Source organism: Ovis canadensis, chromosome 2 (assembly GCF_042477335.2).
Source record: "Ovis canadensis isolate MfBH-ARS-UI-01 breed Bighorn chromosome 2, ARS-UI_OviCan_v2, whole genome shotgun sequence".
NCBI classification, from domain to species: domain Eukaryota; kingdom Metazoa; phylum Chordata; class Mammalia; order Artiodactyla; family Bovidae; genus Ovis; species Ovis canadensis.
Window position 1 is genome coordinate 207693230 of NC_091246.1, and position 14042 is coordinate 207707271.

Sequence of the window (14042 nt, forward strand, 5' to 3'; positions counted from 1 at the left end):
CAGATGTTTTGATGATATAAACTGAGAATCAGTGATATGCTGCTATAGGACCCATAAGGTGAGGTACTCTCTCTGTTACTGTGCACCAATGATTTCAGATGTCTTAGACCAGTTTTAAATGAAAAAAAGCCACCAACACCTGAATTCAGTTCTCTTCATTTGATGAGATCTGCTAAGGTGAATTAAAATACCCCTTAGATTAAATCAAAATTGGTCAGCTAAGAGTTTATATAATGTCGATCCCATTATATATTGCTTATCGTTTCAAAATGATAATTTTAATTAATGCTTAGATAAAATACAACTTTATGAAAGTATTAATCTTGTTCATGCAGTCTCACAATGTGGGTACATTATGCAAATATTGGTGGGCCATTTAGGATTAATTCTGACTGCATTAAATGAAAACTTTAAAGTCATATAAAAAAATAAGTAATATAGAAGCAGCTTTCTCTTACACATAACAGAAGTCCAGAGACAGAATATTTTGGGCTAGTATGCCAACCCCACAAAGTCCTTGGGGATTTAGTCTCTTTCTAGTCACCATGCTTTCCTTAGAGTATGACTCTGTCCTTATAGCACACAATGGCTGGTAGAGCTCCAACCATCATATCCACATTCCAGGTGGCAGAATGGGGGGAAAGACTGAGCAAAGTGTATACATCATCTGTCTTTTAAGATGCTTTCCAAGAGGTTACACAAAACACTGCCACTTCATTTCATTGGCTAGGAGTTAACCATATGGCCATACAGAAATCATATGGCTTCTGGGAAATACAGTCTTTTAGCTGGGTATCATTTATTGCCCTGAATAAAACTAGGGTTCCTAAGATTAAGGAAGAGGAAAAGACAATCAGAAATTTGTCCAAATTGGGTTACTTGAGTCATAAACTAGTGCAGACTCTGGTAAATAGCTGACTGGCTTGCTTTGCCAGCTTCACTGAGAACCAACTTTAAGAGCCCGTGTGCTTTCTAACTGGGGTCTGGTAAAAAATCCTAACAAGGCCAGCAAGTTGTGAAACTAAATGTAACAGAGCACAGAAAAAGACTTTTGAGTCCAGAGCTGTTTAAGGATGCTCCAAACAATAAGTCCAGACCTCGGGGGGTTCAATCCCTGCTTTTTACACCAAACACACACATTCCTGCCCTGAGGATCCCGGGTATAGTTTATCCCATCTTCAAAAATAGAAAGCTCCTCCTGTCTACTCCTCCCCCTTCCTTTTTATAAACCAATCAGTCTATTAGACATTCTATCAAACTTTACTTCCTTTACTTGCTTAATAAACCACAACTGTGGCTCAGCAATACATGAGAAATCCACCAGAACCAGAAGAAGAATTAGATAATTGACTCCTTTTACAGGCCTTTCCTTAGCCTCTGATATTGTGCGGGTAGAAGAGCTATGGACAGGCTGGCAAGATGGCTAGCCCTTCTCCCTGCCTCCTCTCCTGGCCTAATTGATTCTCAAACTATGCTTTGCAGTATTGCATTCTACTCGGGGCCCCTGACAAGCTCCAACGGAGCAGAATGGAACTGTGTCCTGGTCTCCCTCCTCTGAAACTTCCTCTTAAGGCATTGCATCTGAACAAGCCCCGAGCGACAAGCCCCGAGCGACAGAGAACAGGAAGACACAACATGGTTTCTCTCAAACCGGAAGTAACCAAATCCAGTAACTGACCTTGTTAACTACTTTGTTGCTAGGGAAGAGACTCCCCATTATTGCTTCCTAAAAGAAAGAACAACAGTTTCAAAACCTACTTAAAATTTATATCTCATAGCAAATCACATATTTTAGTTACTGTCACATACTTTGAGGCAATATTTTTTCCTAGGCAGTAAGGATATCAGAATGTAGGACTATCCAAAGGAAATAATCTGTGGTCTCTTATTGGAATTCCCTCCCCACCGCTACTCTCTGACTTCCCATTCTTTCTGTCCTCAGTCACATCACGGTTGTCGCTGCCTTGATAACTTTGCAAGAACTGTCCCTTTGCCAGCCAGGCTCTTTGCTTAGATCTTCGATGTCTGGTCACTTCCTGTCATTCAAGTCCAGTTTAAATGCCACCGCCTCTAAGAAAACGTTCTTCTCATCCACTTTAAGGAGCTCAACCCCATCACTCTCTGCCACTGTTTTACTTCTATCACAGCATTTATTGTCATCTAATAGTTTCCTGTTTATGTACTTGGTTATTGCCTGGCCCTCCTCCAGCAGCATGGGGGCTTCCAGTTTCCACCTAGCACCTCATCATACCTGGCAAACTATTCTTCACCTCCCTGGTGTTCAGAGTAGGGCAGAGTTTCTCAGCCTTGACAATATTAACATTTGAGGCCACTTGATTTTTTGTTGAGGGACCTGTCCTGTGCATTGTAGGATGTTTAACAATATTGCCGGCCTCTATCCATTAGATGGTCCCTAGTTGTAAGAACTAAAAATGTCTACACACTTGGCCAAAACTTCCTTGGGGAACAAAATTGCCTTTAATTGAGGAATGATGGTTTAGGCTGCTGGCTGTGTTGTTGCTTTAGTATTCAGGAGGCAACATTTACTCAGAGGAATAATAGCTGTCATTTATTGAATATCTACAGATATCGGGCACTGTTCTATGGGTTTTACATTTGATCTTTACAACAACTCTTGTAATAGGTACTGTTACTATCCTCCTTTCCCAGATAGGGAAAATGAGGCACAGATGATTGATAAAATGGTCTAAGTTCATGCTGCTAGTGTGAAGTCCAGGACTCAAACCTAACACGAGGCTCCAGAACTCTGTGCTAACTGTAGTGGGTACCCCGGGGCGGGACTCTCCTTGCCTCCGGCTGCAGAAACTGGGCGTCAGAGGGGCTACCCATCCCCCCCAAACCACATAGCCATTCAATCATTCATTCAAATAATACTAGTAAGTTCATGCAGGATTGCTTTAGGAATTGACAGTAATAGCACACGTGAAAATTCTTATCCTGGTTTCTGGCACATCCTAAGTCCTGCATTCATATCTCCTCTCCTTCCTTTGCCCTTAGCTCCAAGCACTGAAACCAGGCTTTAAATACCCTGGTCAGACAAGCCCCTGGGGAAATCTAGCCTTTAAGCAATCTGCAGTGTTTGTTGTTGACCGGGAGAGGAGAAAGACGCCGCCTTAGAAACAGCGGTCCAGCCTGGCATCTCCACTTCTGCTAATGACCAACAGCATAAACCATCAGCACTTTCCCATTAAGCCAGATGGGACTTTTAAATCTGTACTGATTAGATACCCCGGGGCCTGGCTGACAAGTAGCCTTGCGCGCTGCATTTCTTGATGTGAGTCAGTGAATTAATTGACTGACCTATTGTTTTCTAACACGGCCAATTGAGTTTTAGGATGGATGGCAGCTGCGTTTTGGCCAGCAGGGGGCCTCCTTTGCTAAGGTAACAGAATTGGTGCTGGTGCTTGCTGGCAGAGCCCCACCACAATTTGGGTACCTTTGAATTCTGTTTGCTCAGAATAGAGGTTCGAAATATGGGGTCCACCAACTCCTAGGAAGAGAATTCTGTGAACTTGGATAAGGGAAAAAAAAAACTATGTGTATATTTCCCCTTAACCCCAACTGAGCGTTAGCATTTCTTCAATTATGAACGTAGACAATAAACCACTAAAATTTGTCAAACTCTCTATAGTTGCTGCAGAGATCTTGAAATATTGGTTAGATTCCTCCTAACTTCAAAAAATTACAGTAGCTATAAGACCTGTTTCTAGAACTTGTGATTAACTCATTGAGAAAAAAGCACATTTCATGAATTGATTGCTTTGTTGGTATTTTAATAACTATCTTTTGATATCATTGTTTGCTTGGTACTTTTTTATTATTTTATTGAAAACATTATTCTGAGAAGTAGCCCATGGACTCAGATCATCAAAGTGTTCATGCTACAAAAAAGCAAACACCTGGCGGACAGTCTATAAGGCTTGTCTCTGGAGGGAAGAAGTTAATCTCCAAGAGAATCTTTACACTTAATAATTTTTTGGTCCTGACTCACCTCTTGCCCTTCGATCTCTTCCAGTGACATAAACATGTACCACAGTTCTAGCAAAACTATTAGCTACAGTGCTTGGTGGTGGTTTAGTCACTCAGTCGTGTCCAACTTTTGCAACCCCATGGATGGTAGCCCGCCAGGCTCCTCTGTTCATGGAATTCTCCAGGCAAGAATACGGAGTGGGTCACCATTTCCTCCTCCAGGGGATCTTCCTGACCCAGGAATCTGACCCAAGCTGCAGTACTTGGCAGTGTATAATTTATATCAGGGTGAGACTTTGGTGTCTTCAGAATTGCATTGACTAAATTTTAGAGCATCCAGGATGCCCATCATTCTGGCCTTGGGGAGGAAGGGGCCTAGCTTTTCCAACTGCCTTTGAATTCATGTGTTTGTTATGCTTGGTTCATTTCCAGGGCTCAGGAATCTTCTGAAATAACAGGAGTTTCTCTCCATACTCAGCACTGAGATCCACTTACGTTTCAGGAAGGAGGCCTCTACGCTTCATGAGTCTTGCTTCCAGAGTCAATTCTTCTACTCCCATTGGAAAAATTTTGAAGTACCTGAGCCAGAGGGGCTTCCCAGGTGGCTCAGTGGTAAAGAATAATCTGCCTGCCAATTCAGGAGACACAGGAGATGAGGGTTCATTCCTTGGGTCAGGAAGATCCCCTGGAGTAGGAAATGGCTAACCTGCTCCAGTATTCTTGCCTAGAAAATTCCATGGACAGAGGACCCTGATGGGCTATAGTCCATGGGTTCACAAGAGTGAGACATATCTGAATAAGCAGGCATCTGTACCAGAAGGAGAAAAAGAAGTGAGCATGTAGAGAATTTTTTCCCCCAGATTCTCCAGTTTCTTTTCCCTCCGAGCAGTGAGACCACAATGGGGAGATGGCCAGGCTGGGTCAGGCTCGGGTGTCCAATTTTCCCGCCTCACGCCCAGTGTATCCAGGCCCTGGCCGTAGAGTGAGTGAGTGAAAGTTGCCCAGTAGTATCTGATTCTTTGCAATCCCGTGGACTATACAGACCATAGAATTCTCCAGGCCAGAATACTGGAGTGGGTAGCCTTTCCCTTCTCCAGGGAGTCTTCCCAACCCAGGGATCGAACCCTGGTCTCCCACACTGCAGGTGGATTCTTTACCAGCTGAGCCACAAGGGAAGCTCTGCGGGCACTGGAACAAACCAGGTAATGAGTGTCCCTTCAGCACTTTCTCCTCCCACTTTACAAACCTACTTTTTCTCTGCTGCCCCTTTCCTTGCTGCTCCTCAGATCTGTCCTTTCATTCCCAAATCAATCCTTTTTCTTTATTGCCTAGAAGGCAATGATAAGACCAGCTGCAGCAGTAATAACAAAAAATAAAAATCATCCCTGTACTTATTGAAGACCTATAACGTGCACATATTAAATGAGGTGCTTTAACTGCACCCTTCTCATTCAATCCCCTTAACAGTTATCATGGGTTGGTAGTGCCCCCACAAGAATTTAAGTCCATCTGGCCTTCAGAATTTGATCTTACTTGGTAATAGGGTCTTTTGCGGATGTAATTAGTTAAGGATCAAGATGAGATCATCCCAGGTTAGCCTTGACCCTAAATCTAATGACTCATGTCCTTATAGGAAGAGGGGAGAACAGAGACACGGAGAGATGTGAGGAGATGGCAGGGGTTGGAGTGATCCTTCCATCACCAAGAAATGTCAGGGGCTGAGGCAAGGAAGGATTCTTCCCTAGATGCTTCAGAGAGAACTTAACCTCTTTGATATCTTGATTTCAGTCTCCTGGCCTCCAGAACTATGAGAGAAAAAGTATCTGTTATTCTGAGCCCCGTAGTTTGTGGTACTTGTTATGAAAGCTGTTGAAAACTGACACACCAGCCAATGAAATGGGTATTGTTACCCTGATTGGTCAAATGAAGAAACTTAAGCTCAAAAATACTTGCATAGATTTGCAGTCAGTGGAGGACTTGGGATTTGAACCCCAGGTAACAAAGCGCTGAAGCCTCCCAACCTCCCTCCAGTAGCGTTGGATTCGATCAGCTGTTGACCTTGATGGTTGACTGCAGTCATTCATTTTCAGTTTGGAGGCAGCCCTGGGGCACCAGCTGTGGGAGGTGTGCTGTAACCAGGAGTAGAGGATTCCCAGGGAACTTCTGCCCCACCTGGGGAGGGAAGGCGAGAAGCAGGAGTGGCTCTCCATCCTCTTTTTGCTTAACTATTCTTGGAGTAAACCACATGGAACCTGCATTCCAGGACCATCCCTCAAGGAGGTTTTCTCTCCTCCAATCATTTTCATTTCTATCTAAACTATTTTAGGGGGTTCTACAGATGTTTAAATAAGGAATCAAATCTCTCTCTGTGGCAGACCTCTTCTTATGACAGGAAACCCTCATTTCCCAGATTAGGGTCCAAAAGACTATTAGGAATTTTTTTTTTTTTTAAATGATAAAAGTGGCACCATACAAGGGTTGGCTAAAGTCATCTGTTGGTGAGCAGAGGGGGCTTGATTTTGCCCACATGCACAACTTTTTTCATAGGAACATTTCTAAGAAGATAGGTATCTTCCCTTATTAAAAAAAAATCACTGAATTCCTAAGGTTCTTAAAGATCTTGCCATATTCTACATACCAGGCTCTGTAGTGTGGTGTGAAGTTCCTAGGGACATTAGATACCTGTGGACCCTGGATGGTGTCAGCATGGTACGTGGCTAGTCTGTGACTTGCTACAGTGATGCTGACAGGGATTCACTAAGGTCAGGTCACTCAGCTGACTCAGCTGGGAGTTTATCAATGTCTATCCCTTGGCTTGTTATATACACTGACAGGAAAGTTTTTATTTAAAAAAAAATAGGATTTTGAAGACAAGGTCAATTTCAGTCTTAACAGTCCTGATACTGTCACTTTAGGTAAAACTCATCACAAGTTCAAATCCCAGTTCAGTTCTAACCAGGTAGGTGTCCTCAGGCAAGCTTCCCTGGGTTTTGAACCTTTCTGCTGTGACAATACTAACCTTTCTCAAAGGCTTGTGGTGGACTGAAAGTCTAAAAGTCAAACAGAATATTTTAAAAAATGAAGAAAAGAAAAGTAATAAAAAGTGTGTGTCATCCCTTTCCCAATTTAACACAGTTAATATGGATATGATTTTGGAGCTAATTGCTGAAACCAAGCAATGTGTTACCCTAAATGATTTTTGATTCCCTTCCTTTTATTTCCCATCTAATTCCTAGAGAATAGATGATGGAGAATAATAAGCTGTGTTGAGTTGGCAATTTTTGTACTTCTGTATGTACATGAGTGGGCTATTATTAAACTTGTGAGATCAGGGGGTCTGCAAATGTGAAAAATGAGTTTTTCTAGTTGGGTTTTAGCCAGAACCCTTGAGCTCTTTAATTACAGAATCCCAGTGTCTGCAGAAACTGGGATCAATGTCCCTAATCAATCCAACCTACCCATTTGACAGACAGAGAAATGGAGGCCAGAGAGCCCCCTGGATTCATTATTCTCATATGTAAATTGAGGGTGACAGTCCTTACTTCAGAAGGTTTTTCTCTATTTTAAGAATGTAGAGTTGTGTCTGGCATGTAATATGAATGTTTGAGAGGCAGCAATGCTTGGTAATAAAGAGAAAATTTGTATATCAGGCTGCTGGGTTCAATCTCTGGTCTTTTCCTCACTATTTTGTGCCCTTGGGTGAAGTAACTAAAGTCCCTTTTCTCATAGAATTGTTGCAAGGATTAAATTAATTAATATACATAAAACACTTAGTGCCTGACACATGGTGAGCACCATTCAGGAATTAATTTTTATTATTGTTATTTTTAAAGAGATTATGTGGTTTATATAAGACTGCCCACTCAGTAGCAGAGCCAAAAAAAGAATTTAAAAAATGTTGGCTCCTAGCTGTGTGTGCTCTACCAAACTAATGTTCCTCTCCAAGGAAACTGGTTTTGTGTAAGCAGAGGGTCCACTTATAACCTCTTTGAGGCCATTTCTGATTCCTATGATTATGATAGAGCTGAATTGTTTATTTCATCCCCCAGGATCAGAGTTTGCAGCACAGCTTAATCGATAAACTGTAAATAGGTTCATTAATAAGCTAGGCACATGCCCTGAGACCGAGAAACAATCTCAGCCACTTGTCTCCATGAGGGGGCGCCAAAGGGAGACAGAAAGGTGGAAGGAAGAGGAAGAACTAGCTGCTTCCTGTTTGCCTCCTGTTCCTGCGGGTGTTGCCCAGCAGTGGCCCTTCACCGGAACCCCTCCCCAGAGGCGGTTGATTCCAGTTTGCACTTTTCCCAATCTTTGCAGATACCCACTTGTCAGAGATCTGACTTTGTCTTCTGCGGTCCTGAGGCAGTAGCACCAGCTAAACTCCCTTCCAAACTCTTAAAACCTAACAATCCCAACCTCCTCTCCGTTCCCCAGCCCTAGGTGCTGGCTGCTTTGTACAACTATTACTCCTGTGATATTTCAGAGTCCCTCTTTTAGTTTTTCCATTCTTTAATACCTAGTTTAATTCTTTATATGAAAGTCTCACTGTTAGGATAATTGGGGTGATTTAGTTCTTCTGACTGAGACTCTGGCTGATACACATATGAATATGCATATTCATATTCATGAATATGAATATAAAAATAATCCACAAATAGAGTCAAGTCAAACGTCCTTAAACATCTCCTCTCTTTCTCTTTTCACACCCCATTCTGGATGTGGTGGCATAAATTAGATCTACTTCAGATTTACTCAATCACTTAGTTACTTCATTCCCTAGACGAAAATAGAATTATTAACAGGTGTCTGTCGCCCTAGAACTTTAAAAAATGCATTTACATATATATATATACACACATGCTCATCTATTGTAGAGTATGATCACTTAATGAAAGCATAATGAAATAATATAGCATAACTATAACCATATATTAACATTTAAAAGTCCTTTCTTTTCTAAGAAAATCAATCTCTTCCATTTTAAAATCTTAATTAGGATTAGATCTCAATTCTCTAATTTTAATCTGTTCGTGCTTCTTTTCATCACTCAAAATTACATACTTATCTTTTAGTTCTTTCATTTTTTTCTTTGCTCTTGACATAACTTATGCTAAGTATACAGTAATGGGACAGTAGATGAATGTGAAAGACATGGTGGAAGAGTTCAGAACAGGAAGAAATCACTTTAAATGAAGAAGCCAGCAAAGGCTTTCCAGAGAAGATGGAATTTGGGCTGAATCTTGGCGGAGCACTTGGACTTGAAATAACAAAAGCAAAAAGCCAGAAAGGACGTTGAGAGGTCTGAGCTGTGTGACCCAGATTCTCTATTACAGTTAAACAAGTTGCTTTCTACATCGAAGAGCAAGATTATACAAAATTCACTTATGAGGTAGGTCCATGAGGGGAAGTTTAAAACTAAGGGTGGACTCAAGGAGAAAAATGTTTGTTTCTCTAGTTTATATTGTCATTTACAAGATGCTGTAAAATGCATACTCTTCTTTCTTTATCCTTTCCACAGCTCTGACAATTTCTCTTTCCCATTCAATATTCCTCAAGACTCCTCTTCCCTCCTCAAAAACCCCGAACCCTCCCCCAACAAACAAACAAGAAAAATATTTTTAATTTCTTTTTTTTATTGACCTGAATTTGCAGACCCTGGTCTTACAAAGTTAAGCAGCCCTGTTGCATTATCATTGGTAATCCCTTTAGATTTTCCCTTAACATCTCAATGAAATTCTCTCATAAATCCCCTTCTTTGCTGACCAAGTGCTGTGCAGTTGCTGATTTTGCAAGATACGTGCTAATGTAAAGAATGCCTCCTTTGAGTCTCTTTATCATTTGGTTGCTCCCTGCTCCACCTTCTCCATATTTATGTCCTTATCAGAGCTGCACACAGTATTTCAATGAGCCTCAGTGTTCTCCCTACCATGCCAAAATATTGACTGTAATCCGATAGTTGATTTCAAAATTGGTTTGGGAGCTTCTTTTTCTCCTTGTGGTCAAAATAGCTTGCCTTGTAAATGCCAGAATATATTTTTTGTAGATTAGGATTTTTTTTTTTTTAAACAAGGAACGACGTTGAATGCTTTCCGGAAAGGTGTTTGAATTCTTTGGATAGCCTGCTTCAGCCATTAACATTTTCCTTTGCAGTTTAACCTCACAGATTTGCAGGACAGTTTCCCTGCTGAAAATTTCTGCTGATTTCTTTGTAATTAAACATAACTTTCTTAGCAATTCTTACATTCAAGCTATGGCTTAGAGCTTCAAAACACTTTTCCCTCGCTGTTGAAATCATGAAGTCTGTGGTCTCCCACATCTTTTCTAAAAGCCTCTCTTAACAGAGAAGAAGCCTTCACAGCTTCTATCCTATTCAGCTGTTGCCACTGATAATTTCAAAGACATATTCACAGACTCGGCTCTGCATCAGGCAGCTGTTATGTGGTTACTGCGTGTTTGTGTGAGAACTGGTGGCTCCGTATCTCCTTTCAAGTTTCCACTTGCATGTAGAATTGTCTGTTTGAGAAAGGGTTTCTGCTTTCTCTCCAGCACAGCATGTTTCCTGTTTTCCTTGGGAGGGCTCTGTACTGTAATCATTTTTCCATTCTAGCTCCTTCTAGGCTGATTTACTTAACTGTTTTGCTGCCTTCTCTGTGTCAAAATTTGCATTTCTGCAGTAAGACTTGGGGTGTTTACTTCAAGTAAGTGTAGCATGTTTCACTTCTGTCTCATTCCTATCATTTCTCTGTACTCCATTTATCTCTACACATGCCACATCCTTCCAGACCTAAGACCTGAAACCTTAGTTCTGCTTTTCTAAGTACTCGGATTGACTTCAAGATGATTTATAAAGTACTCTCATCCCAGTACCACGGGCCAGTGATACCATCAGGTTGGCAGCTTCTGAACTGTTTACCTGGACCTGCCTATTGATGAAGGCCACTGTCCGATGCTGCTCATTCCCTGTGTGCCATCCAGGAAGCTCTGGTTTATAAGCCAGTCATTTATGATGAGCATCATTTCAGTCATCATTGCCTGATATGCCTTTGGCACATTTTGGATTCACATTCATAGACTGCAGTCACCCGTAATTAAATCCTACCTCTGTTGCATGAATTATTTTATCTAGTCATATTTAATTCACCTCCTTCTTCTTTTGGAAATCTCTGGTGAGCTTCAGGCTTCATCCTGTGGATCTTTTGTCTATTTCTGAAGCTGAAGCTAGATTGATTACCGATTGTAGCTTTTGAATACTTTGTGCTAGTCTTCATACTAGGAATAAAAAGCAAACTACTACCAGTCTTCTTCAGTTTCTGTCTTTTGTGGTACCTAAGATTTGATGGGAATTCTCTTGAAGATGGCTAACTGTTCCTCTAGACTGGTTGTTCTCAACCAGGATGATTTTGCTCCCTGGGGACATTTAGCAATTTCTGGAGACATTTTTTTGTTGTTTATCACTGATGATGGGGTGATATTAATATCTAATGTGTAGAAGCCACGGATGCTACTAAATGTCCAACAAAATACATGACAGCTCCTCATGACCATGGCTGTTCAGCCCCAAATTTCAATAGTATGGAGGCTGAGAAACACTGCACTAGACCATGTGATTCTAGATGTATTTAAAATGTGGTGGTGATATATCTTGACACGTCCCTTCCTAAACCCCTGATACCTGTTCTCTGGGTTCAGGCACCATCAGGCTGTCCTTTGATAACACATGTATGTGTTCAACTCCAGATAAAATTTGGATTATGCACCTGAATGATTGAGGTTACATGTGCAGAGCCCAGATTTGCTATTAATCATTGCTACTTTCTTAATTTAGGTACACATGATTCTTTTAACTGGAAGAGAAATGATACAGTCAGCCAGTGTAAATTTCATTCATTCATTCCCAAATATTTTGGGGGTGACTATGATGACAAGCACTGTGCTAGGTGCTGGGGAATAGCAATGAACAACAGTTGCAGCAAGCAGAATCTTTGTTACTGCGTGTGGGATCTTTTTTTTTTTTCAAGTTGCTGTATATAACAACTATTAGTTGTTGTTGTGTAGCCGCTAAGTCTACTTTGTGACTCCATGGACTGCAGCATGCCAGGCTTCTCTGTCCTTCACTATCTCCCAAAGTTTGCTCAAACTCATGTCCATTGATGCCATCCAGTCATCTCATCCTCTGTCACCCTCTTCTTTCGTCTTCAATCTTTCCCAGCATCAGGGTCTAATCTAATGAGCCAGCTTTTCACATCAGGTGGCCAGAGTATTGAAGCTTCAGCTTCAGCATCAGTCCTTCCAATGAATACTCGTAGTTGTGGCATGTGGGATCTAGTTCCCTGCCCAGAGATTGAACCTGGGCTCCCTGCATTGGGAGAACCAGTGGACTGGACCGCCAGGGAAGTTCCTGGGAGCTGGCTAGAGAGGGAGGCCAGAGAAGGCCTCTCCATTGAGGTGACATGCTGGCTTTGGAGGAGCCAGTCCTGCTGAAGCAGAGGTGGAGGGGAGGACCTGTGGGAAAGACAGAGCAGGGTTAGAGCTAGCTGGATTTGTGGGAAAGACTGTCAAGCAGAGGGACAATGGGACCACCTGAGGGCAGAAAGAAAGAAAAGAGCTATCCCATGCAAGCCCTTGAATGCCACTGAATAGAGTGGATTTTATTCAGAGTGGTTTGGCATCCCCTCAAACCATGCTTGGTAATCCCCATCAACCCTTCCTGCCCTTATTCTTTAATTGCTGTTTCCACAATACTAGTTAAATGACACACAACCTATAATAGACATTCTGAAGCTGCCTTCACACTGGAGACCTTTAGAAGGGCAGTGATATCATCTGACCAGCATTTTGAAACATCATTCCATCTGGTGTGTGGAGAACAGGAAGAGAAGAGAATAAGGTAAAGGAAGAGGCTGAAACTGGCTGATGCAAAAGTCTAGGTCTGGGTGAGGCTGATGGTGGTGGAGGTGGAAGGAAGGAGCAGGTTTTGAGCCATGTACTGACAAGTCTACAAATCTGTTGGGTTGAATTTGGAGGGAGTTGAGGAAAGGGAGGAGCCGTAGCAATGCTAGGACCACAGAACTACTCAGTAAAGGGGATACAAGGACTCTGGGTCCTCTACTGGCCACAAACAGTGGCCAAAAAGACCCCTCCCTCATCTTCACTCTGAGTTATGCCTGAAGGTGAGGAGAAGGGGAGCAGTTCATTCATTCAGTCATTAGCTCTGACTCACCTGGCCTAGTGAGGTGGTGCTAGAGAAGGCCAGAGGCGGAGAAGAGGGAGAAGAATAGTGGGCAGGAGAAGTCATTCAGAGAGCGAGAGTGTGGTACACGTGGGAGGCACTATGTCTGGTCCCAACACGTGGGCCATAGCTTCCTTCAAAGACAAAGACTCCATCTCTGTGTCTCTCACTTTTTCAGACAATTGCCAAAGGGGATAGGTTGGGGGAAGACAGTGACTGGAGGTGAGAACTGGCCTGATCTGCCCTCCCTGGGGAAGAAGAGAGCATGCAATAGGAACAACAGAACTACCGCTCTTTCTCCCCCTTGCTGGGGATGGTGGGAAAGTCCTGCTTCCATCCTCTTTAGATTATTTGGCATGTATGTCACTCAGTAACCCACACGAAAATGAATGCAAATCATTTCATTTATGGCCCCATTCCCCATAATTTACTTCCCTAGTAGCTCAGACGGTGAACAGTCTGCTTTCAATGCAGGAGACCCAGGTTCGACCCCTGGGTTGGGAAGATCCCCTGGAGAAGGAAATGGCAACCCAATCCAATATTCTTGCCTGAAGAATCCCATGGACAGAGGAGCCTGGCGGGCAGTAGTCCACGGGGTCAAGAAGAGTCGGACACAACTGAGCGACTAACACTTTCACTTTCCCCTTAATTTAAGGAAGCTAGCAGTGGGTCAGAGGTATCCCTAAAAGTATAAATTATTCTGTATTCAGAGACCAAGTTTGAAGGGCCTGAATGGTTTAGAATATATCAACTTGAACTTAGAACAAAAGGTAATGTACTTCAATCACAGGCTGAAGTCTGAGAGTATCCTTGACTCTGGCTC